Genomic DNA, 17,278 nt, shown 5'->3' on the forward strand with positions numbered 1-17,278 from the left:
ACCTCAAATTTTTGGGCTGCAACAGTGGAAATCTGTTTGAACCCTTGAACTTCCTTTATTGTTGAAATGACCACCTACAGAAACATGCTAGTCAAAGTAGCAGAAAAACAGTGGTCCCTTTTATGGGAAAAACAGTAGCTGGGATTATTTCACTTTTGCAAGAATTCCGTAATGGAGAGGCATTTCTGAAGAGAGAGTAAGGAACAAACATTCCACAAGTTGGAGATGTTTGGGTTATGATCAGGATATTGTAACAATCAGTTTTTCTGGACTTAGAAACAGAGTCTTCGTTCTTTCCTCTCCCCACCACAAGCACAAAAGCTGATAAGCATAGCATTTCTGCCTTTTGTTGCCATTTGCATGGGCTTGCTCTTGGCACAAGAGGGTTTCAGGCACATAAGCAACAGTAGAAAGAAGGATTTTTACCTCTTATGAAGTAAAACTGGCATGTAACAATTTTTCTGTATTTTCTAACCAATAAATTCCTTGAGCTCCTTCTTTAGTTCACTTGGGCTCCGGGATATCTTCTGGTTTTGAATGGCCATTTATGGATGTCTCCCAGGGTGCCAGGAGGTCTCATGTGTGGGTGTGCAGACATATTCTGGTAAACTGGGAAGTCGTTGCTTTCAGTCTGCCAGTGTCCTGGTCACTCATCACCCCTCCCCTCACATTACAGTCTTAAGCCAGAAATCTGAGTATGTTGTTTCTATATTTAAGAAATATCCATGATCATGTTTAAAATATAAAGCCCAAACTCCTAGACTGGGTGCCAGCCTGGGCTATATAGTGAGTTCACGATCCACCTGAACTAGATAGTTAGATCCTATCTCAACAAGCAAACTCTCTCCCTCCCTCCCTTCCTCCGTCCCTCCCTCCCTCCGTCCTTCCCTCCCTCCCTCCCTCCCTCCCTCCCTCTCTGTCTGTCTGCCTCCCCTTAGCAAGGCATGCATTTGTAGGTAGCCTGCTTTCCATAGTTCCTCTTTTTTTTATTACCCCACTCCCCTAGACTAAGCTCAGGCCTGAACACATCTCTGAACTCGATATTTATTTCACATGATTGTGTGTGTTGTTCCTGCAGCTTCCAACGGCTTTTCCACTATTACCATCTGCAAATATCTCCTACACAGATGTTAAAGGCCAAACCCACTGTAACTTTTTCAGTGAAACCTTCTCAAACTCTCTTAACTATTCGCTCCCAAAATGTTTCTTCTTAGTACTTATTACATGTACTTTCTACATGTCTGTTAAAATCCACTGCAAACCTATGAAGGAATATGTCATGCATTAGTCCTTCGGATTCTCAGGACACAGAACAGTGCCGGGCATCAAGTGAATAATCAATAATTATTTTCTGAATGAATGAGTCTATCAAAAACATAGAATTTCAATTTGTCTATGTGTGTGTGAGAAAGAGACACACAGAGAGACACGGAGAGACAGAGAGACATAGACAGAAAGAGACTTCAGTAGAATGCCCTCAGTATCTTCTTAGTGACCCATTTAGCTATGCAGTCACTGATGAAATGAGAGGTTCTATGATCCAGCCACCTCTTAATACTGACATCAACTAGGGATGAAGCCTTCAACATGGGATCACTTTTGGGGACATTTCATATCCAAATCAGGATGGAGTCTACCTGAGCTTAGGAACATAGATTATTCATACACACACAGACAGAAACCAAGTATCAAGAAATGCAACATTTTAAATATGAGCTATGACATATGAGGAGTCAGCAAATATTTTCTATAGAGGGCCAGACAGTAAATATTTTAGGCTTCAAGGGACATGTAATTTATGGTACAACTACTTAAGTGTACAATTGTAGGGATAGACAGTAGGCAATTTATAAGAGCATAAAACTTTTCAAAAATGCTTATTGATAAAAATGTTTTTGCTGGATATGCTAGCACAAGCCTTTAATCTTAATACTTGCGAGGTAGAGACAGTTGGATCTCTATGAGATCAAAGCCAGTCTTGTCTACAATAGTGAGTTCCATGTTTTCATCTGATGTATTTTGATCATGTTTTCCCCTCCCCCAGTTTCTTCAGATTCTCCCCACCTCCCTATCCACCCAGCACTATGTTCTTTTTCCTTCTCTCTTAAAAAAAACAAACAAAAAACAAGAAATTCATCCCACACATAAACAGAAATTAAAACAAATAAACCAAAGACCAATAAGAAAAAAAAAAAACCACCCAAATAAAATAGTATGACACAAAAAAAGTCTACAAAAATATTAGGTTCCTTTTGTGTTGGCCAACTATTCCTGGGCATGAGGCCTGCCTTGAAGTGTGGTTAATATGCCCAGTGAGGCTCCATTGGAGAAAACTGATTTTTCCTTTGCCAGCTGGTATCAATTACAGATAGCTTCTTGGTTAGGAGAAGGAACCCATGTGCACTTCCTTCTCCGCAGTGCTGGGATCCCATCTGGCTTGAACCTGCACAGGCCCTATGTCTGCTGTTACAGACTCTGTGAATTCATTTGTGTATCAGTCCCATTGTGTCTGAAAGACACGATTTCCTTGGAGTAATCCATCACCTATGGAAGAGCATAAAACTTTATGTAGTGAACATTCAACAATAATTTTAGTTTAAAATATTTTCCTACATTTTGAAACTGCATTCATAATGTCAAGAGATGTGGGCACAGTAGCAAGAACAAATGTGGCAAGATTAGGCAATTGTATTGGGAACATTTGGATTTACAACAACCACAAATATTTATGATGAAACTCTTTGAACTACCTCAAATGAAATTAAACTGCAATATGAATATCCACATTTTTGGCAGTAAATTTACTACCTTCATGGTGCATTTTGTCAACTTCAGTGAATAAACTAATTAGGTTAGAAACATTGTTCTATTTTGACATTCTGATTATCAGACCAGTTATAATTGGGCATATTTGTAGAAGCTACAACATAGTCAAGCTATTTGCATATCCTGTGATAGGGCTGCAAAACCATTGTAGTGATTTACTTTGAGATGAGGAATAATAGACCATAGGTTTTGTGCGTCAGTCTCACACCTTTGATTAATTTTGCAATTTTCCATTTTGTCAACAATCGCGTCTATTCGCAGCCATTTGCAAAGGCCTCTTTCTAAGTCACACAGGTCATGTACTATTGGTCACTGGAAAGCGTATTTATAAAACCAGTTTGGAAAATACAAAATCCTACAAAAGCGACGTCTTTGCTTTTCGTTTTTGCTGTAGAGCTGCTCACAGTGCCTCCTAAGCACAATGTTTGGAACATTGTATCCTGTCTTTGCCTGACAAAGACTCCTTCTAGCAAAAATAAACCATAAGAAATCAATGCAAAAAGAAAACAGAAACTGTGAGCTGAATTTTAAATGTATGTTTGAATGCCTCAGAACTTCCAGAGAGCGCCATTTTGATGCATTCAGAGAAGTCATACATTCTCTGAATGCTACAGCCTTTTTTTCTTTTTTTGGTTTTCGTTATTATTCTTCATTAACCATTTTCAGTTGTTTCATGATTAGCATCTCATGTCGTGGCAGTGTCTTTCTTGTTCCTGGAAGGGACTTCAGAACCATGGTTTCTCCAATGAAGCCTTCAAACCTTCAAATCAGCCTGTTGGGATGGTGTGGCTTCTCTCTCCTCACTCTGCTGCCGCCAATCAAGGAGTAAGGAGATTGCCCATCTCTTCAACTTCTTCCAGGTTCAGGCTGACACCAGTCTCTACATAGCATTGGAATCGATTAACTTTTCATGACAGCTTAGCCAGGCTTCTCTCTGGTGCATTTCCTCAAGGCATGCTTTCACGATGATGTTCCTTCAGCTCCTCTGACATTGAAGAGAAGGCAAGAGGGAAAATGGAAACAGACAGATATCTCTTTGTATAAAGATTATGAGGAAAGCTAAGAATAAGAAGAAGGAAGGGGAGAGGGAAAAGATGAGGTGGAGAAGGAGCAAGAGGGGGAATGGAAGAACAAATTGACAGTCTTCTGAGACTGAAGGCTAAGAACTCTTTTCCACAACCAAGGCTTTCAGAACAGAGACATCGCCCCGTCCAAAATCAAAATGGGATTATTCTGCTGTAACTATTTGCATTGCAATTTTATTATAGCATTTTTATCGCTTACTATATATCATTTCCTTTGATTAAATGTGTCTCAAACCAGCAAGCTATGGCATAGACTTTTGCAAACCAATTTTAATGTGGAGTCTGGAAATCTAAAAGATTCTTCTCATGGAAAGATTGTTTTCTTTAAAGTCGCCAGTGGTTTGCCATCAGGACCAGGGATACTTTTAACTTGCGATCTCAACTACTACCATGCTTGGTATTAGTTTTTTTTTTATTGAAACTTTTCTTTTTCAAGTTCTACCTTCTAATCTTGGGTATAAACTTCCATGGTGTGGTCTGCTTCTCGGAATAATAAAAGGCAATGTTTTGGGTAGCTGTCATTTTGGCTTAAAGCAAAAATGAAAATGTATGCAAATGCTCATGTAGAAAACATGAAAAGGGAAGTAACTGTTGTTGCTAATGACGGGGACAGTGTGGGTGGTATTTTCTGTGCTGTGCTTACATTTACATAATGTTTCGACTTTGCAGCTTTAAGAAGGGAATAATATATCTAGATTTAGAATTTTAAAAATAGTAGTAGGTTAGACATTCTAAGAAGGTGAGAAACCATTACTTCTGTCCATGAACCACACACCTCAAGATTTTGCTGCCACCCAACTCTATTGTTCTGCTCATAAATACTTTTGAAATAATTCATTTTTTAACTCTTCCCACATATTTATAGATGTTGGGAGCAAATTCATTAAATGTGTGAGCCACCATGCCTCGATTATATCTTTGTGTTTAAAGTTAGTATGAGTAGTAAGTATTATAGTTAGTAGTACTAACTATTTAATGGAAACAACTAAAAAATTACTTCCCCCAAACAATTCATCTGCTAGTACAATGCTCATCCATTTATTTATCCATTCACATATATCCCCCTACTAATCCTTGTTATTAGATCTCGGCCCATCCACTCATCTACTCAACTACTTAGTCTACCTATCCTTTTATCTACCTATTTACTCATATCCATGCATGTCTGCACTCATTTACCTATTCACCCATTCATCAATCCATATATCCATCCACTCATTCATCTGTAAACCTATCTACTCTGTCAGTCAGTTCATTCAGTCACTATCCATCCATAAGTCCATTACTTAGGCATTCTTTTATGTATTCATCCATTCATCTACCCAAACCACCTACTATTCACCAGACAGATGGTGAAGTCATATGATAGTCTTGGAATCATCTTGGTATTATAAAGCTGTGAAAACAGTTTCTGTCTTCTTGAAGTGCAATCTCTAAGTAGGGAAACAGGCTAAGTAGAATCTTTTAAAAATATTGTAGACTTTCTGATAGAAACACGTTTTCGCCCTCCTGGTGGTGTAATAAGAATGAATGTGTATTTTCGTATTTAAATACTTACTCTTAACAACAATGCCAATTTCTCCTTTGGCAACAGAATATCGTCTTCCTGTATTCGTCTAACTTATAGTGATTTATAATGCTATGCTTTAAAAACAGAAGTAAGAAATGTAGAGGCAGGTTTAACATAAAGTTAAGGAGCTACTGGCATGTAAGAATTCAGTTGGGGCACCTATGTGAGAATATACTGGTTTTCGAAATACATGCTATCTTTTTGTTAGTAGTAGGACACTAAAAGACTTGTTTCTCGAGAAAGGAAGGTCAGGAGTGGTTTCTTAACTATGAAGTGCAATTGTTTACATTTTCAAATAGTATTAGTTCTGTTAGGAACTACTTTAGGCAGCCACGTGTGTGTGTGTGTGTGTGTGTGTGTGTGTGTGTGTGTGTGTGTGTATGTATGTATGTACCACATGTTTGTGTAGGGTAGTCTGGATTGTAGAGTCAGACCTGACCTCTCAGGTCTAAATTTAATTTCATTGTCTGAATGAGAAATATGTTAGTCTGTTCTTTCTGACTGAATGAGTCATTTTTTCCTGCTTTGTTTATTAAACATTAAGTCTTTATTTGCATTTTAATTGAGAAAGAAGACAAGGCGATGAATTTGAATGTAAACTGTGACTATTTGCTGTTTGAATGAGTGGTGTTAATGTGAGCCTACCTGCTGATTATAATTTTAAGCTTTTAGTTCACTACTTTCTGTTTTTTAAAAAAGATTTTTTTATTTTTATTCTTATGTGAATGAATGTTTGCTTGCATGTATGTCTATGTACCATGTGTATGGCTGGTCCCTGTGGAGGCCAGAAGAGGACATCAGATCTCCTGGAACTGGAGTTACAGGCAGTTGTGAATGGCCATGTTTGTGCTGGGAACCAAACCTAGGTCCTCTGTAAGAGCAGCAAGCATTGAGCCATCTCTCCCACCCCTGTACATTTTTTCCTTGTTGAAAAGTAAGACATAACTGATTTACATTAATATGAAAAAAGTCTAATGTTTGACAAACTCGTGTTTGTATCCACCTACCCTGAATTACCAATCAGCTCCAGATATGGAGCACTGGCAATGTTTCAGAAAGTTCCTCCTGCTCCTGCTTAGTCAGCATTTGTACCATGCCTGTGCCCTCCACGACAGTAACTACTTCTTTGATTGCTACATGGATTTCCTTCACCTAATTCGAAATGCCCAATGAATGCAGTCATACAATATGTATTTTCATGTTAATTTCTTACCTGTGAGATTCACCAGTGTTTTTCTCACTTTTAACTTATAGACAACATTTGTATTATGTATGTTAATTAGGTACTATATAATACTCAATACATATATTCACTGTACAATGTTATGCATGTATTTATTTACTCAAATATTTACCATTTCTTTGTGGTTTAAGTTTTCTGAAGTCTTTCTTCTAGCATACAAGTGTTACCTATAATCATAATGGCGTGCAATACTGGTTTATCTGTCCATAATTTGGTGGTGCATGCACACAACTGTAACTTGGTTTCCATTGATCAGTCTTTTCCCATACCCCTTTCTCCCTCTGCAGCCTAATAACCATTTTATTGTCAATTTCTGAGATTAACTTTTTCAGATCTCATAAATCACATCTACATTATTAATCTTTTTAGAGTTGCAGTGTTGTGTTTTATACAGTGACCGAGTTTGACTACTTTCCTGATGTATTACCTTAAACCGTAATGAAAATTAACTGAGTCTTAAACCATAATGAAAATCAACTAAAAATTTCTATTTCTCTTCATTTATATCTAATCATTTGTTTCTATCTCCTATGATTTAATAGATTTTTTCTTGCTAACAAATCAAGTTAACATTTTTTAAACTTCTATGTACCCAGCAAAACTGGGGATACAAGATGTATATGACAGTTTCAACCAATAAATACCCATAAGCCATATGCACTTATTCATAGTCTTGTCTGACAAAATTCTCAGGATCTTGCTTAAGTTCTAGGAAAATGGAGTAGCCTATCCCAGTTCTTAGTTAAGTTTGTCTGCTTTGTATTGCATTGGCAACAGGAATTGGCTCCAGTGATAGAACCAGTTGATGACTCAGTCTGTCAATTTAAAAGTTTTCATTCAAAACCTATTGGTTTGGATGCTAACAGCCATGTTCAGCATGTGTCTCACCTCAAGGGTTTTATTCTAAGCACTACTGACACCCGGACCCGGACCATTCCTTTCTCACTGTGGGGGCTGTTGTGTGCACTGTAGAATATTTAGCAGCATCCCAGGCTCCACTTGCTCAGTACCAATAGCATACTCATAACCCTTCTCCTCAATTGTGATGAATGCCTTTAGATGTTGCCAGGTATTCTGTGAAGGGCCAAATCATCTCCAGCTGAGAATCACTGGTCTAAAGCCACTAATGCTTCCTACATTATTGTCTGCAAAGCTTTGGGGGCAACTTCCTGTGCACTCTATATAGACAGAATCGACAAGATATTTGAAGGAGTGAGCAAAATGTGATCCAAACGTACATATGGATTTCTTATCTACTTGGCTTCATGGAACACACAGACTTCACTTCTAGGAGTGAAGAGTAATGTAGAAACAAAACCACAAAGGTAGAGATTGGCAAGATTTGCTGGTTGATCCTGACAAGACAGCTGAGTCGGCCTTAACAATTCTAGCCAGAGACACTGACCTTTGTTTGCCTTTTGTCTTGGTTGCTTGGAAAACTGAGACAGAGGAGAGCCCCTGCGTCTGAAAGTTTAAGGTTAGCCTTGGTAGCATGGTGAGTCCCAGTCTTAACAATAAAATGAAAATAAAATGCCCCAGCTTTAAAGACCTTATAGTGGTTTTTTCAATTGCTTGAAAATTCAAGAACTGAGACCACAGGGTTTGGAATTATGCCTTGAGTAATAGGCCTGCAGACACACAAATCCATATGCTCCATTTAATTATGAGGTTTCCATCAGGCCTCCAACTGCCATCTGCAGCTGGGGTTTGATCAGAGAAGATTCTGCCTCCAAAATACGGGAGGGGGAGCCAACCTCCCAGAAGCCCAAAACCCAAACCCCCAAAACCCAAAACCTTCAATAATGAAAGCACAGTGCCCATGATTCTTCATTAATTTGTTTAGAATTTGCCTTGGTCACAGGAAGAATTGAAGGTAGATTTCTATCGCAACATGTACTAGCTTCAGCACTGGTTTAAAATTCTGACTAGAGTCAAGATGTGGAGGAGGGAAACCATAATCAGAAGACTGCTCAAATGAACTCTTCCTCCTCCACCTAAGCTTCCAAATGAACCTCCCCTAGCCAGGTAGTCCAGTGAACTCATGAGTTAATTAAAGACTTGGCAGCGTTAGCATGAGAGCCTTGTCTGTCTTGCCTCTGGCCCTCTGTCTGCCTGGCTACCTCCTGGTTAGGAGCTCTTGGCAGTTCCCAAGTTGGGGATGAGATACCTTGGCAGGCTTGTGTGGGCATCAAAGACAGAGAGAGGATCCCATCCCAGTTTCTGGTAATTCTGTCTGTCACTGGGTTTAATGCTTGTGTTCAAAACAGTCCATTTCTCCATCTGTAAAATGGAGATAATCCATCCTCACCTTGCAGTGCTGTTGGGAGGATTAATTAGCTAATGTTCCTCAAGTGCTTTGAAGATGAAAAGGCTTGTGGACATGCTAAATAGTATTAAGGCAGGTAGTGAGTGCCTGATGGAGGTGCTTTGATTCTCCTCTTGCTCTTGTCAGCAGATGTGCTCCTCTTCCCTTTCATGTGCGTGTCATGGAGCAAAGTGATCAGGACAATGTCCCGGCCAACAGAAAACAAAGAGCGAGCCTCCTCATTTTATGCCTTGGCAGTACTTTAACTTACCAGTTGGCATGACTTCTGAAGTCTGTGGTTCACAATGTTTTAATCAGACTGTCAAAGGTGAGCTTCATCTACATTGGGGGGAAGGAAATGGGGTTAGGAGCAATCAAGTCAGGTAGTCTTCAATTGAAAATCCCCAAAGAGAAGGATTTCTTACAATGGTGGTAAATTGTGCATGTGTATGTACATGCCTGTGTGTGTGTGTGTGTGTGAGTGTGTGTGTGTGTGTATGAGTGTGTATGTGTGTGAGTATTTGTGTGTGTGTTTGTGTGTATGAGTATGTGTGTATTTGTTTGTGTGTGTGTGAGTATTTGTGTGTGTGTGTGTGTGTGTGTGTGTGTGTGTGTGTGTGTGTATGTTACCAGACAGGTCATAAGCAGATGCAATTGAAAGATATACCAAGAGAACAACCATGAGTATCATTCCTCAGGTCTGTCCACCTTTCTTTTCATTGACTTGTAACTTACCAACTAGGCTACATTAGCTTGTCAGTGAGCCTCCTGTCTCTGCCTCTGCAATGCTAGGGTTATAAGAACACATCACTATACCTAGCTTTTAAAACCATGGGTTTTGGGACTAGAACTCCTGCCCTCTCACTTGTGAGGGAAGCACATTGCCAATAGAACTGTCTATGTCTTTCTCAGCATGTTTTTTCCCTCCCCAGCCATTCAGTTCATCCGTTATAGCCCTAACACCTTTTACTAGGCTGGAGCTCTGAGGAAGGGGCTGGATGCAGGGCGGGGTTGAGAAGCATGTCTACAACTCTGGACCCACTACTGTTTTTAATCTTGTAATGTTCTTAGACTCCCGTAAAGGCATGTTGTTCGTAATAACCACCTTGACCGTGAATGAGAAGAAAAACTGACGCTATCAGGTATGCTCAATAATTTGTTGGTCAGGTTATGATTTTTGAAATTCTGTTTAATTCTCTTGTCTAATTTTTAAAAATATGAAATATTTTAAATAAATAAAAATAAAAATAAATAAATAAATTTTAAGTATTTTAAAAAATATTTTTTCATGAATCTGCATATCATCCTTGTGCTGGGGCCATGCTAATCTTCTCTATCATTCTGATTTTAGTATATGGGCTGTGAAAGGTAGCACGTGCCTGAACTTTTTAACTAAAATTTTAGTATGAAAAATAATTTAGTGTGACATTTCAGTGCATTTTGTATCATTCTATTTTCTATTATCTTGGTCATTTTTGATCCCCACTATTCTTTCCCATCCCTCCTTTCCCCCTCTCAATTGCTTCCTCCCTCCCTTAATAGTCTTCCTTATGCTTTCATCACACACACACACACACACACACACACACACACACACAGAGTTGAGTCTGGATTTCACGTAGAGAAAATAAGGTACAATTGTCTTCCCAGTCTGCCTTTTTTCATTAACAAGATGGTCTCTGATTCCATCTATTTTGAGAACTTTCTCTGGTCATTCATTTTCAATAGATGGATTCCTAAAATACATGTGCCATACTATATTTTGGTAAATCAAGTCACACAAATTTTCTTCATGAATCTTATGGAGAATCCTCATATAAAACAAAGTATCTCATATAATCTTACAGAAACTTCTAACTGTTGGTTTTGTCAAGTGTATATGTGAGGTAGAGGTGAGGCTAAATCCAAATAGGTGACGTGGTAGGATCTTTCTCCAAGTCATCCTCTGGAAGGTATTATGTTTGTACCATTTTTGTGGAGCTTATCAGAGAGTCAGAAAACCAGAGAAAAGGCTGCGAGACAAGTATTTGTAGGTTTTCCTCTTTACATTGTGTCTGCTTACGATCTGTCTGGCATCCATTCCTCTCAGTTTCTGAAACACTGTTTTCTGGATTCCTTTCTCTCAAAAGGCCTCTTGGCAACCTTCCGAGGAATGGCAGAGTTCATTCTGATCGATGTCCGGTGAGTGGAGCTCAACCACGATGGAGCTCAACCTGTCAAACTCCAAGAGAAATGTATGTTACATATTCCAGCTGTTCTTTAAACATGCTTCCCAAGGCTCCATTTGCTAGCTGTCAGACGATGTGGAAGAATTGCTCCAGACCTTTACTTGTCACCAGCCACCTTTGTTTATACGCCAAGTTTTCCCTCTGTTATCCAATCAATGTTTAGTAAAAAGACCAAATTAAGTACCCTTCCTAGTGAGTTGCAGCTCTCAGTTTGGAAGCTCTCATTCGCTTCCAAATGGAGTGCATTGCTTCTGGGAAATATACTAATAGAAGGTGAAGATTCTGCCTCTCAACATTCCTGCTTATTATCAATTAGGAAGGACTCTATTTGGAGTTCTAGGTAAGATGGACATTAGGCCAAAAGATGGCTTCTAAACTTGGTTTTCTTTGGATCTCATGGACATAGTAACTGGGAGCATTTTATGATTCAGTGCATGAAGATGTGTGCAGCCAGAATTTTTCTTACAAGCTTGGATTTTTTTCATGAGTGAGGGGTGGGGGAAGCTATTGTATCCTCCAATCCAAGAGATTAGAACTTCTCAGAAATTTTTGTGATATTCTGGAGCTAAGAATCAGCTCACAAGAACTGTCCGTGTATTATCACATCTCAACGCAAGTTCAGCGACATCAGTAAGTTAGAAATCTGCCACGGCAGTATTTATATGATGGAAATGGGCAAATGCTACAAGGGGGCTGATCCAGTTGTTAAGCATCTACTAAATTGCACAGAAAATTCTCTCCTAACACCCCTATACTCACTGAGGGAAGCCATTTAAAAGAAAGAAAGCCCTTTTGTATTGCTTGCATGGTGAGCCTGTGTAGTAGTAAATAGACAGACTGCTTTTTGTTATCTCATCTGCTGAACTCAACCCAAGCGAGAGCATTATGAGGTAGACTGGCTAACAGGGTGATGGTACTTCTCTTTGCTGCTCAGCTATGTGACAGGCCATTTTACCTCTCCAGCACTCAGCTTCCTCTTCACTATAATAAAAGTAATTTAGGTCATTAGGTAATTGCCAAGTTTCCCTCTTGCTCTGACATTTCTGCAATTTGATGAGTGCTTAGCTGCAGGGAAATACCATGTAATTCAAAAACTTGGGACCCTTCAAAGTGTCCAAGCACATCAGTTACAGAAACCAACTCATCTCTTTCAATTTCCTTACTAGATCTTGGTCTCTTAGTAATTCTCCATCTCTCAGGGTTTGTACCTCCACATAGATGAGTAGGCCAAGTGGCAAGCGTAGTTACTTAGATCCTTCCATTTGGCAGGGCCAACACACTTAAAAAGCAACAATCAGTGTACATCAGGCTTGTTCGCCAAGGAAGGCTGCCTGAGTGTACATGTTTTACAAGTGGCCTATCATAGTAATGGGCTGAGGATCCAGCATCGTTGACTTAGTGACTTATCTCTTGATCAGAAAAGAAACTGCCTTTTGGTCTTAAAGGACCTCCAGCTTTGAGATAAATTGGTTTTATTTTCTGAATCCCAGATTGCATGGCATCTTCTGCTTATCCATCCCCCTGACATAGCTTGGTATATTTTTTTCATCTATCTGAAGCACAAACTAACGCAAATGGATTTTTGCCAGTTCCAAGGATTTGGTGATACATGTCTAAATACCGTTTTTTCTTTAAAGTTCTGTAAAAGATGGATAGCATTAATTTGTACTGAGGCTTGAGTGTAGACTTCATGGAGTGTAGAAGGAACTAAATCCACCTTCACGAGGAACCAGAAAGAGACTGATTATAGAGGTGAGTAAATTTTTGACGGTGCTCAGGGTCTTCCCAAGACACATAGGCCCATGTTTTAGCATCCAGAAGACAGCCCCCTTCCAAAAATGTGCACATTCCCATGTGGCAACTCATGCAAATTGTTATTATAATTGAGCTTATGAAGCCATTTAACTCTTGAATCAAAAACCTAAGTACTTTACTGACTGTTTGCAGGGTTGATTACCCACCCCTGCCAGCCATCTGGGCTATGTGCATTTAGTGGCTGCAGCTATAAAGTTGGGGCTGTTGAGTCTACCACCAAAAGCACAAGCTACGTGAATGACTAGAAAATAAGTCAATTATTCAGCATTCAACGTGAAAATATATTTTTCTGTCTTACATGGACAACAGACATGGGCTGAAAACCTCTTGGCTTCAGACTGCCAATAAGAAATTCAATCAGTTCTACCATTTTTTTTCTTGGAATATTCCTAAAATAGTCTTAATCTAAAAACTTGATTATATCCTTTTCATTTGATGTCTGCATTTTAGAGATTTTTAAAGATTTTATTTTGTATGTGGCAGTGTTTTGTCTGCTTGTCTCTATGTGTACCATGTGCATGTCTAGTGCTCACAGAGTCTAGAAGAGGACAGTATTCCTGGGATTGGAGGTGTATGGTTGTGAGCCACCATGTTTGTGGGTGCTAGAAATTAAAGCCAGAAATTAAAGCTAGAAATTAAAGCAGAGCAGCGAGTGCTCTTAAACAGCTGGCCCATCTGGTCAGCCCCTTGATATCTGAATTTTTAAGCCACAAGTTTAATTCACTACAAGCATATATTTTCCAGCACACTGTGTATTGTCCTCAGTCTAAGTATGATGTATGGACCAGAAGCATCACCGGCATCACTCTGGGAGCTTGTTACAATTGGAGAATCTTGGCTACCTCTCAGTCCATACTACATCAATCAGAGTCAGTATTATAATAAACCCTTGGGTGATTTCTATGTACATCACACCCCAAGGAGCACTAATGTACATTGTATACATGTGCTTTCAGTCTATCTTCATTAAAGCCTTTAAATTTATGAAACAATTACTAAGGAGAGGCATGTGACCTAACTGAAGGAGCCATTTCTTATTGTCAAGTCATCGAACAAAACAGACTTGTTTTTTAGTCAGTGTGAGGAATCAACTTCCTTTGTCGATTGAAGTGACTGTGTTAATGTCTACACCTGGCCAGTCTCCTTTCTGCATTCTTAGTCTAAAGTGATAAGTAGCTGGTTAAGCAAATACCCAGATAAGGCACAAGGCTGTGCTGTGAATTTCCTACCTGAACAAAATATAATACAATAAACTTGAATATTTCATATTGAAGTGTTCTTTGCTTTACCATTGACTCTTGGAATTGATACTGTCTCAAATAATCCTTTGTGGGGGGATCCAAGAGATTTGCTCATTAAAAAAGACCACACTGGTAAGAGAAAGGATAGCTGAATGAATGATACTCCTTTGTTTACCATGGTGGAAGGGAGCTTTGTGAATGGGGGGTACAGAGAAGCAGAACTTGAAGGCAGCTCCCCTCCTCTGAACATGAAAGTAGAATATCTAGAAATGTAATCTCCTAAAGGGACCTATATGCCCCCACAGTGCTAGAAAGTGTTTGGGGACCCCAGTGATAGACAAGCCACAGTTAAAGGATGCTGGATTAGAGAATACTTAATGCCAGTTGGGAGCCTCCTGGGTTTAAGTCTTTATCTCCTTTCTGCCCTTTGAATTTGTGTGTGTATGTGTGTGTGTGTGTGTGTGTGTGTGTGTGTGTATGTTGTGTAGAAAAATGCTTTAAACCCCTAATTCATTATAACCAAAACTTCGGAGTGTTTTCTTATCTAATCTTTAATTCTAACCTTAATTGAATGTACCAATTATTTATTTAATACCTACCACACATCAGACCCTAAACCAAACACTGGGTATATAGACCATTGTACACACAGAGTAATAGATACTATTCCCAAATGCACACATTGGTAGAATACTATAGAGAACTTCAAGTGTAGTGGGCAACTCCCAAAGTTATCAGTTGATCATCCCCTTAGAGAGGAAGTTTCTATGGAAAAGACAATGAAATCTGCTAAAAATATATCTGCTTGTATGTATTGGTCTCTCTCTCTCTCTCTCTCTGTGTGTGTGTGTGTGTGTGTGTGTGTGTGTGTGTGTATGTGTGTGTGTATGTACAACTTACATATCAAACCATTGTAAACCTGTACTGTGCTTTAATGTTTAAGTCCCTTTGATTGGGTCCACAGTAGAATCGAGTACTTCTGTGGGAAACTTCAAGGCATGTAGAGATTTTTGCTAAAATTCAAACTCCAGCAAGACTTTCAGAAAAGGTGGGATAAGGAGAAATTTACTGGTTTTTTTTGGGGGGGGGTTCTTTTTTTTTTTTCGGGGCTGGGGACCGAACCCAGGGCCTTGCGCTTCCTAGGCAAGCACTCTACCACTGAGCTAAATCCCCAACCCCAATTTACTGGTTTTGAAGCCAATCTTATAAGCTCTTGCGCTCTCTCTCTCTCTCTCTCTCTCTCTCTCTCTCTCTCTCTCTCTCTCTCTCTCTGTGTGTGTGTGTGTGTCTGTGTGTATTTCTGTCTCTCTTCCTCCTCCTCTCTTTCTTTTTGTTCAAGTCACACGAACATTCACATTTTTTAAATTGCCCATTAAGCTTGTATCCTGATACAGAGGAGAGACTTGCTGGAAGAGAAATCAGAGCTATTAAAACACTATTCTCATCCTATACTGGGGAAAAAAGCCCCAAATATATGTTAGGAAAAGGTACAGAGCAATTCTGTTGTCCTCTTTGCACTATGGTCCTGGCTAAATTGTTGACACTGATCCTGCTAGGCTTTCGATGAGTTACTACTACCATAGTAATTGTATAGTGGCCTCTCGAGCTCACCATTGTTGTCCGAGGGGCCTTTGTGCCAGTTCATCTCTCCCTTCCTATCACTGCAGCTTGGCCTACAACACTCTTCTCATTCCCTCTTCCCTAATTTGCTTAACTTGACTGAAGGGTTCATGGCTATGAGGATGGGGGATTTAGATACCTTTGAGTATATAGAGGACTTTGCTCTTCTTTTGTAGCTTAGGCTGTCCTTGGACAAATTATGCTCATCCTACTCAGCTTCTCCAGTACTAGGATGAAAGGCATGAGCCATTATGCTTATCTAAGTTTGTTAATTTTTAATTGTGCTATCATTTCAAACTTCCAATAAAGTCACAGGAATAATAGAGTCCTTTTATGACACTGACATTACCTTTTATAATTTTGAAGGGGTCAGGTCTCTTCTTTATAGAATTCTCTGTCTTTTGAATATGCCTAATGCTTTCTCATGATTATATATATATATATATATATATATTACATATATTTCCTTTTACTCCTCCATTTATTTGCTGAGTGTGAAACATTTGTTGAATTAAGAGTTTACCTGTTAACCATTGAAATCTGACAGCTCTATTGAAACATAGATCACCCCACTTAAAGTATGCAATTCAGTGGCTTTTAATATATTCACAGAGGTATGCAGCCATCACTGTAATTGACTTAGAAAATTTTCATTATCCCCCTCCCAAAAGAACTCTCAAGCTCATTGGCAGTCATTCCTTATTTCTTCCTCTCTCCAAAGGCTCTGGCATAGCAACCACTGATATATTCTATTTATCTATTTTGTATAATGAGGTCACAGTGTGCAATTTTTTGTGTGTGTACCTGAGTTATTTTCCTTACTGTTATTTGACAGGTTCATTCATGTTGTAGCATATATGAATACATCATGAGAATAGTAGACTAATATTTTACTACAGGGATAGGATCTATTTCATTCATCAGAGAGTTGAGCTGCCCCTGCCCCCCTTTTGGTTATTTTAAATAACAGTGCCATAAATATTGGTATGAAGATTTGAGATTTGAGGTTCATATAGCTCTGGTTTGCTATCGTCTTGTGAGTCCTGAAAGTAGAAAGAGCAGGAACAGTTAGTGCAAATGGGAGTGTTGGTAGATCTCAACAATACCCAGCTTTGTCAGTGTCATTTTTATAGGTCTATAGAAGTTCATCTTCTGTAGCTCCTTGTGACCTCATTTTCCAGACTAGTGGCCCCCCTGGATCTGGCACAACCAGAATTTTTAATATTTGCCCTCTCTTAGGGGATTACTATGAAACATGACCTCTTAGGAGGCTTGGGGGACTATCAGCCTTGTATCTGTGGGGAACACAAACCAGCTGTTCAGCTCGGTTAGCAGCTGGCTCATC

The 17,278-nt window shown here is 39.2% G+C and overlaps 1 protein-coding gene and 1 pseudogene across 2 annotated transcripts in view; one reads left to right on the plus strand and one right to left on the minus strand.

The window, feature by feature from the left end:
- Nhs (NHS actin remodeling regulator) overlaps positions 1-17,278 on the plus strand; it is a 339,688-nt gene that overhangs the window by 39,053 nt on the left and 283,357 nt on the right. The gene's annotated exons all lie outside the window — the stretch shown is intronic.
- On the minus strand, positions 10,304-10,404 carry LOC120099408 (U6 spliceosomal RNA; annotated as a pseudogene).

This window comes from Rattus norvegicus, chromosome X (assembly GCF_021556685.1).
Source record: "Rattus norvegicus strain SHRSP/BbbUtx chromosome X, alternate assembly SHRSP_T2T, whole genome shotgun sequence".
Taxonomy (NCBI): Eukaryota; Metazoa; Chordata; class Mammalia; order Rodentia; family Muridae; genus Rattus; species Rattus norvegicus.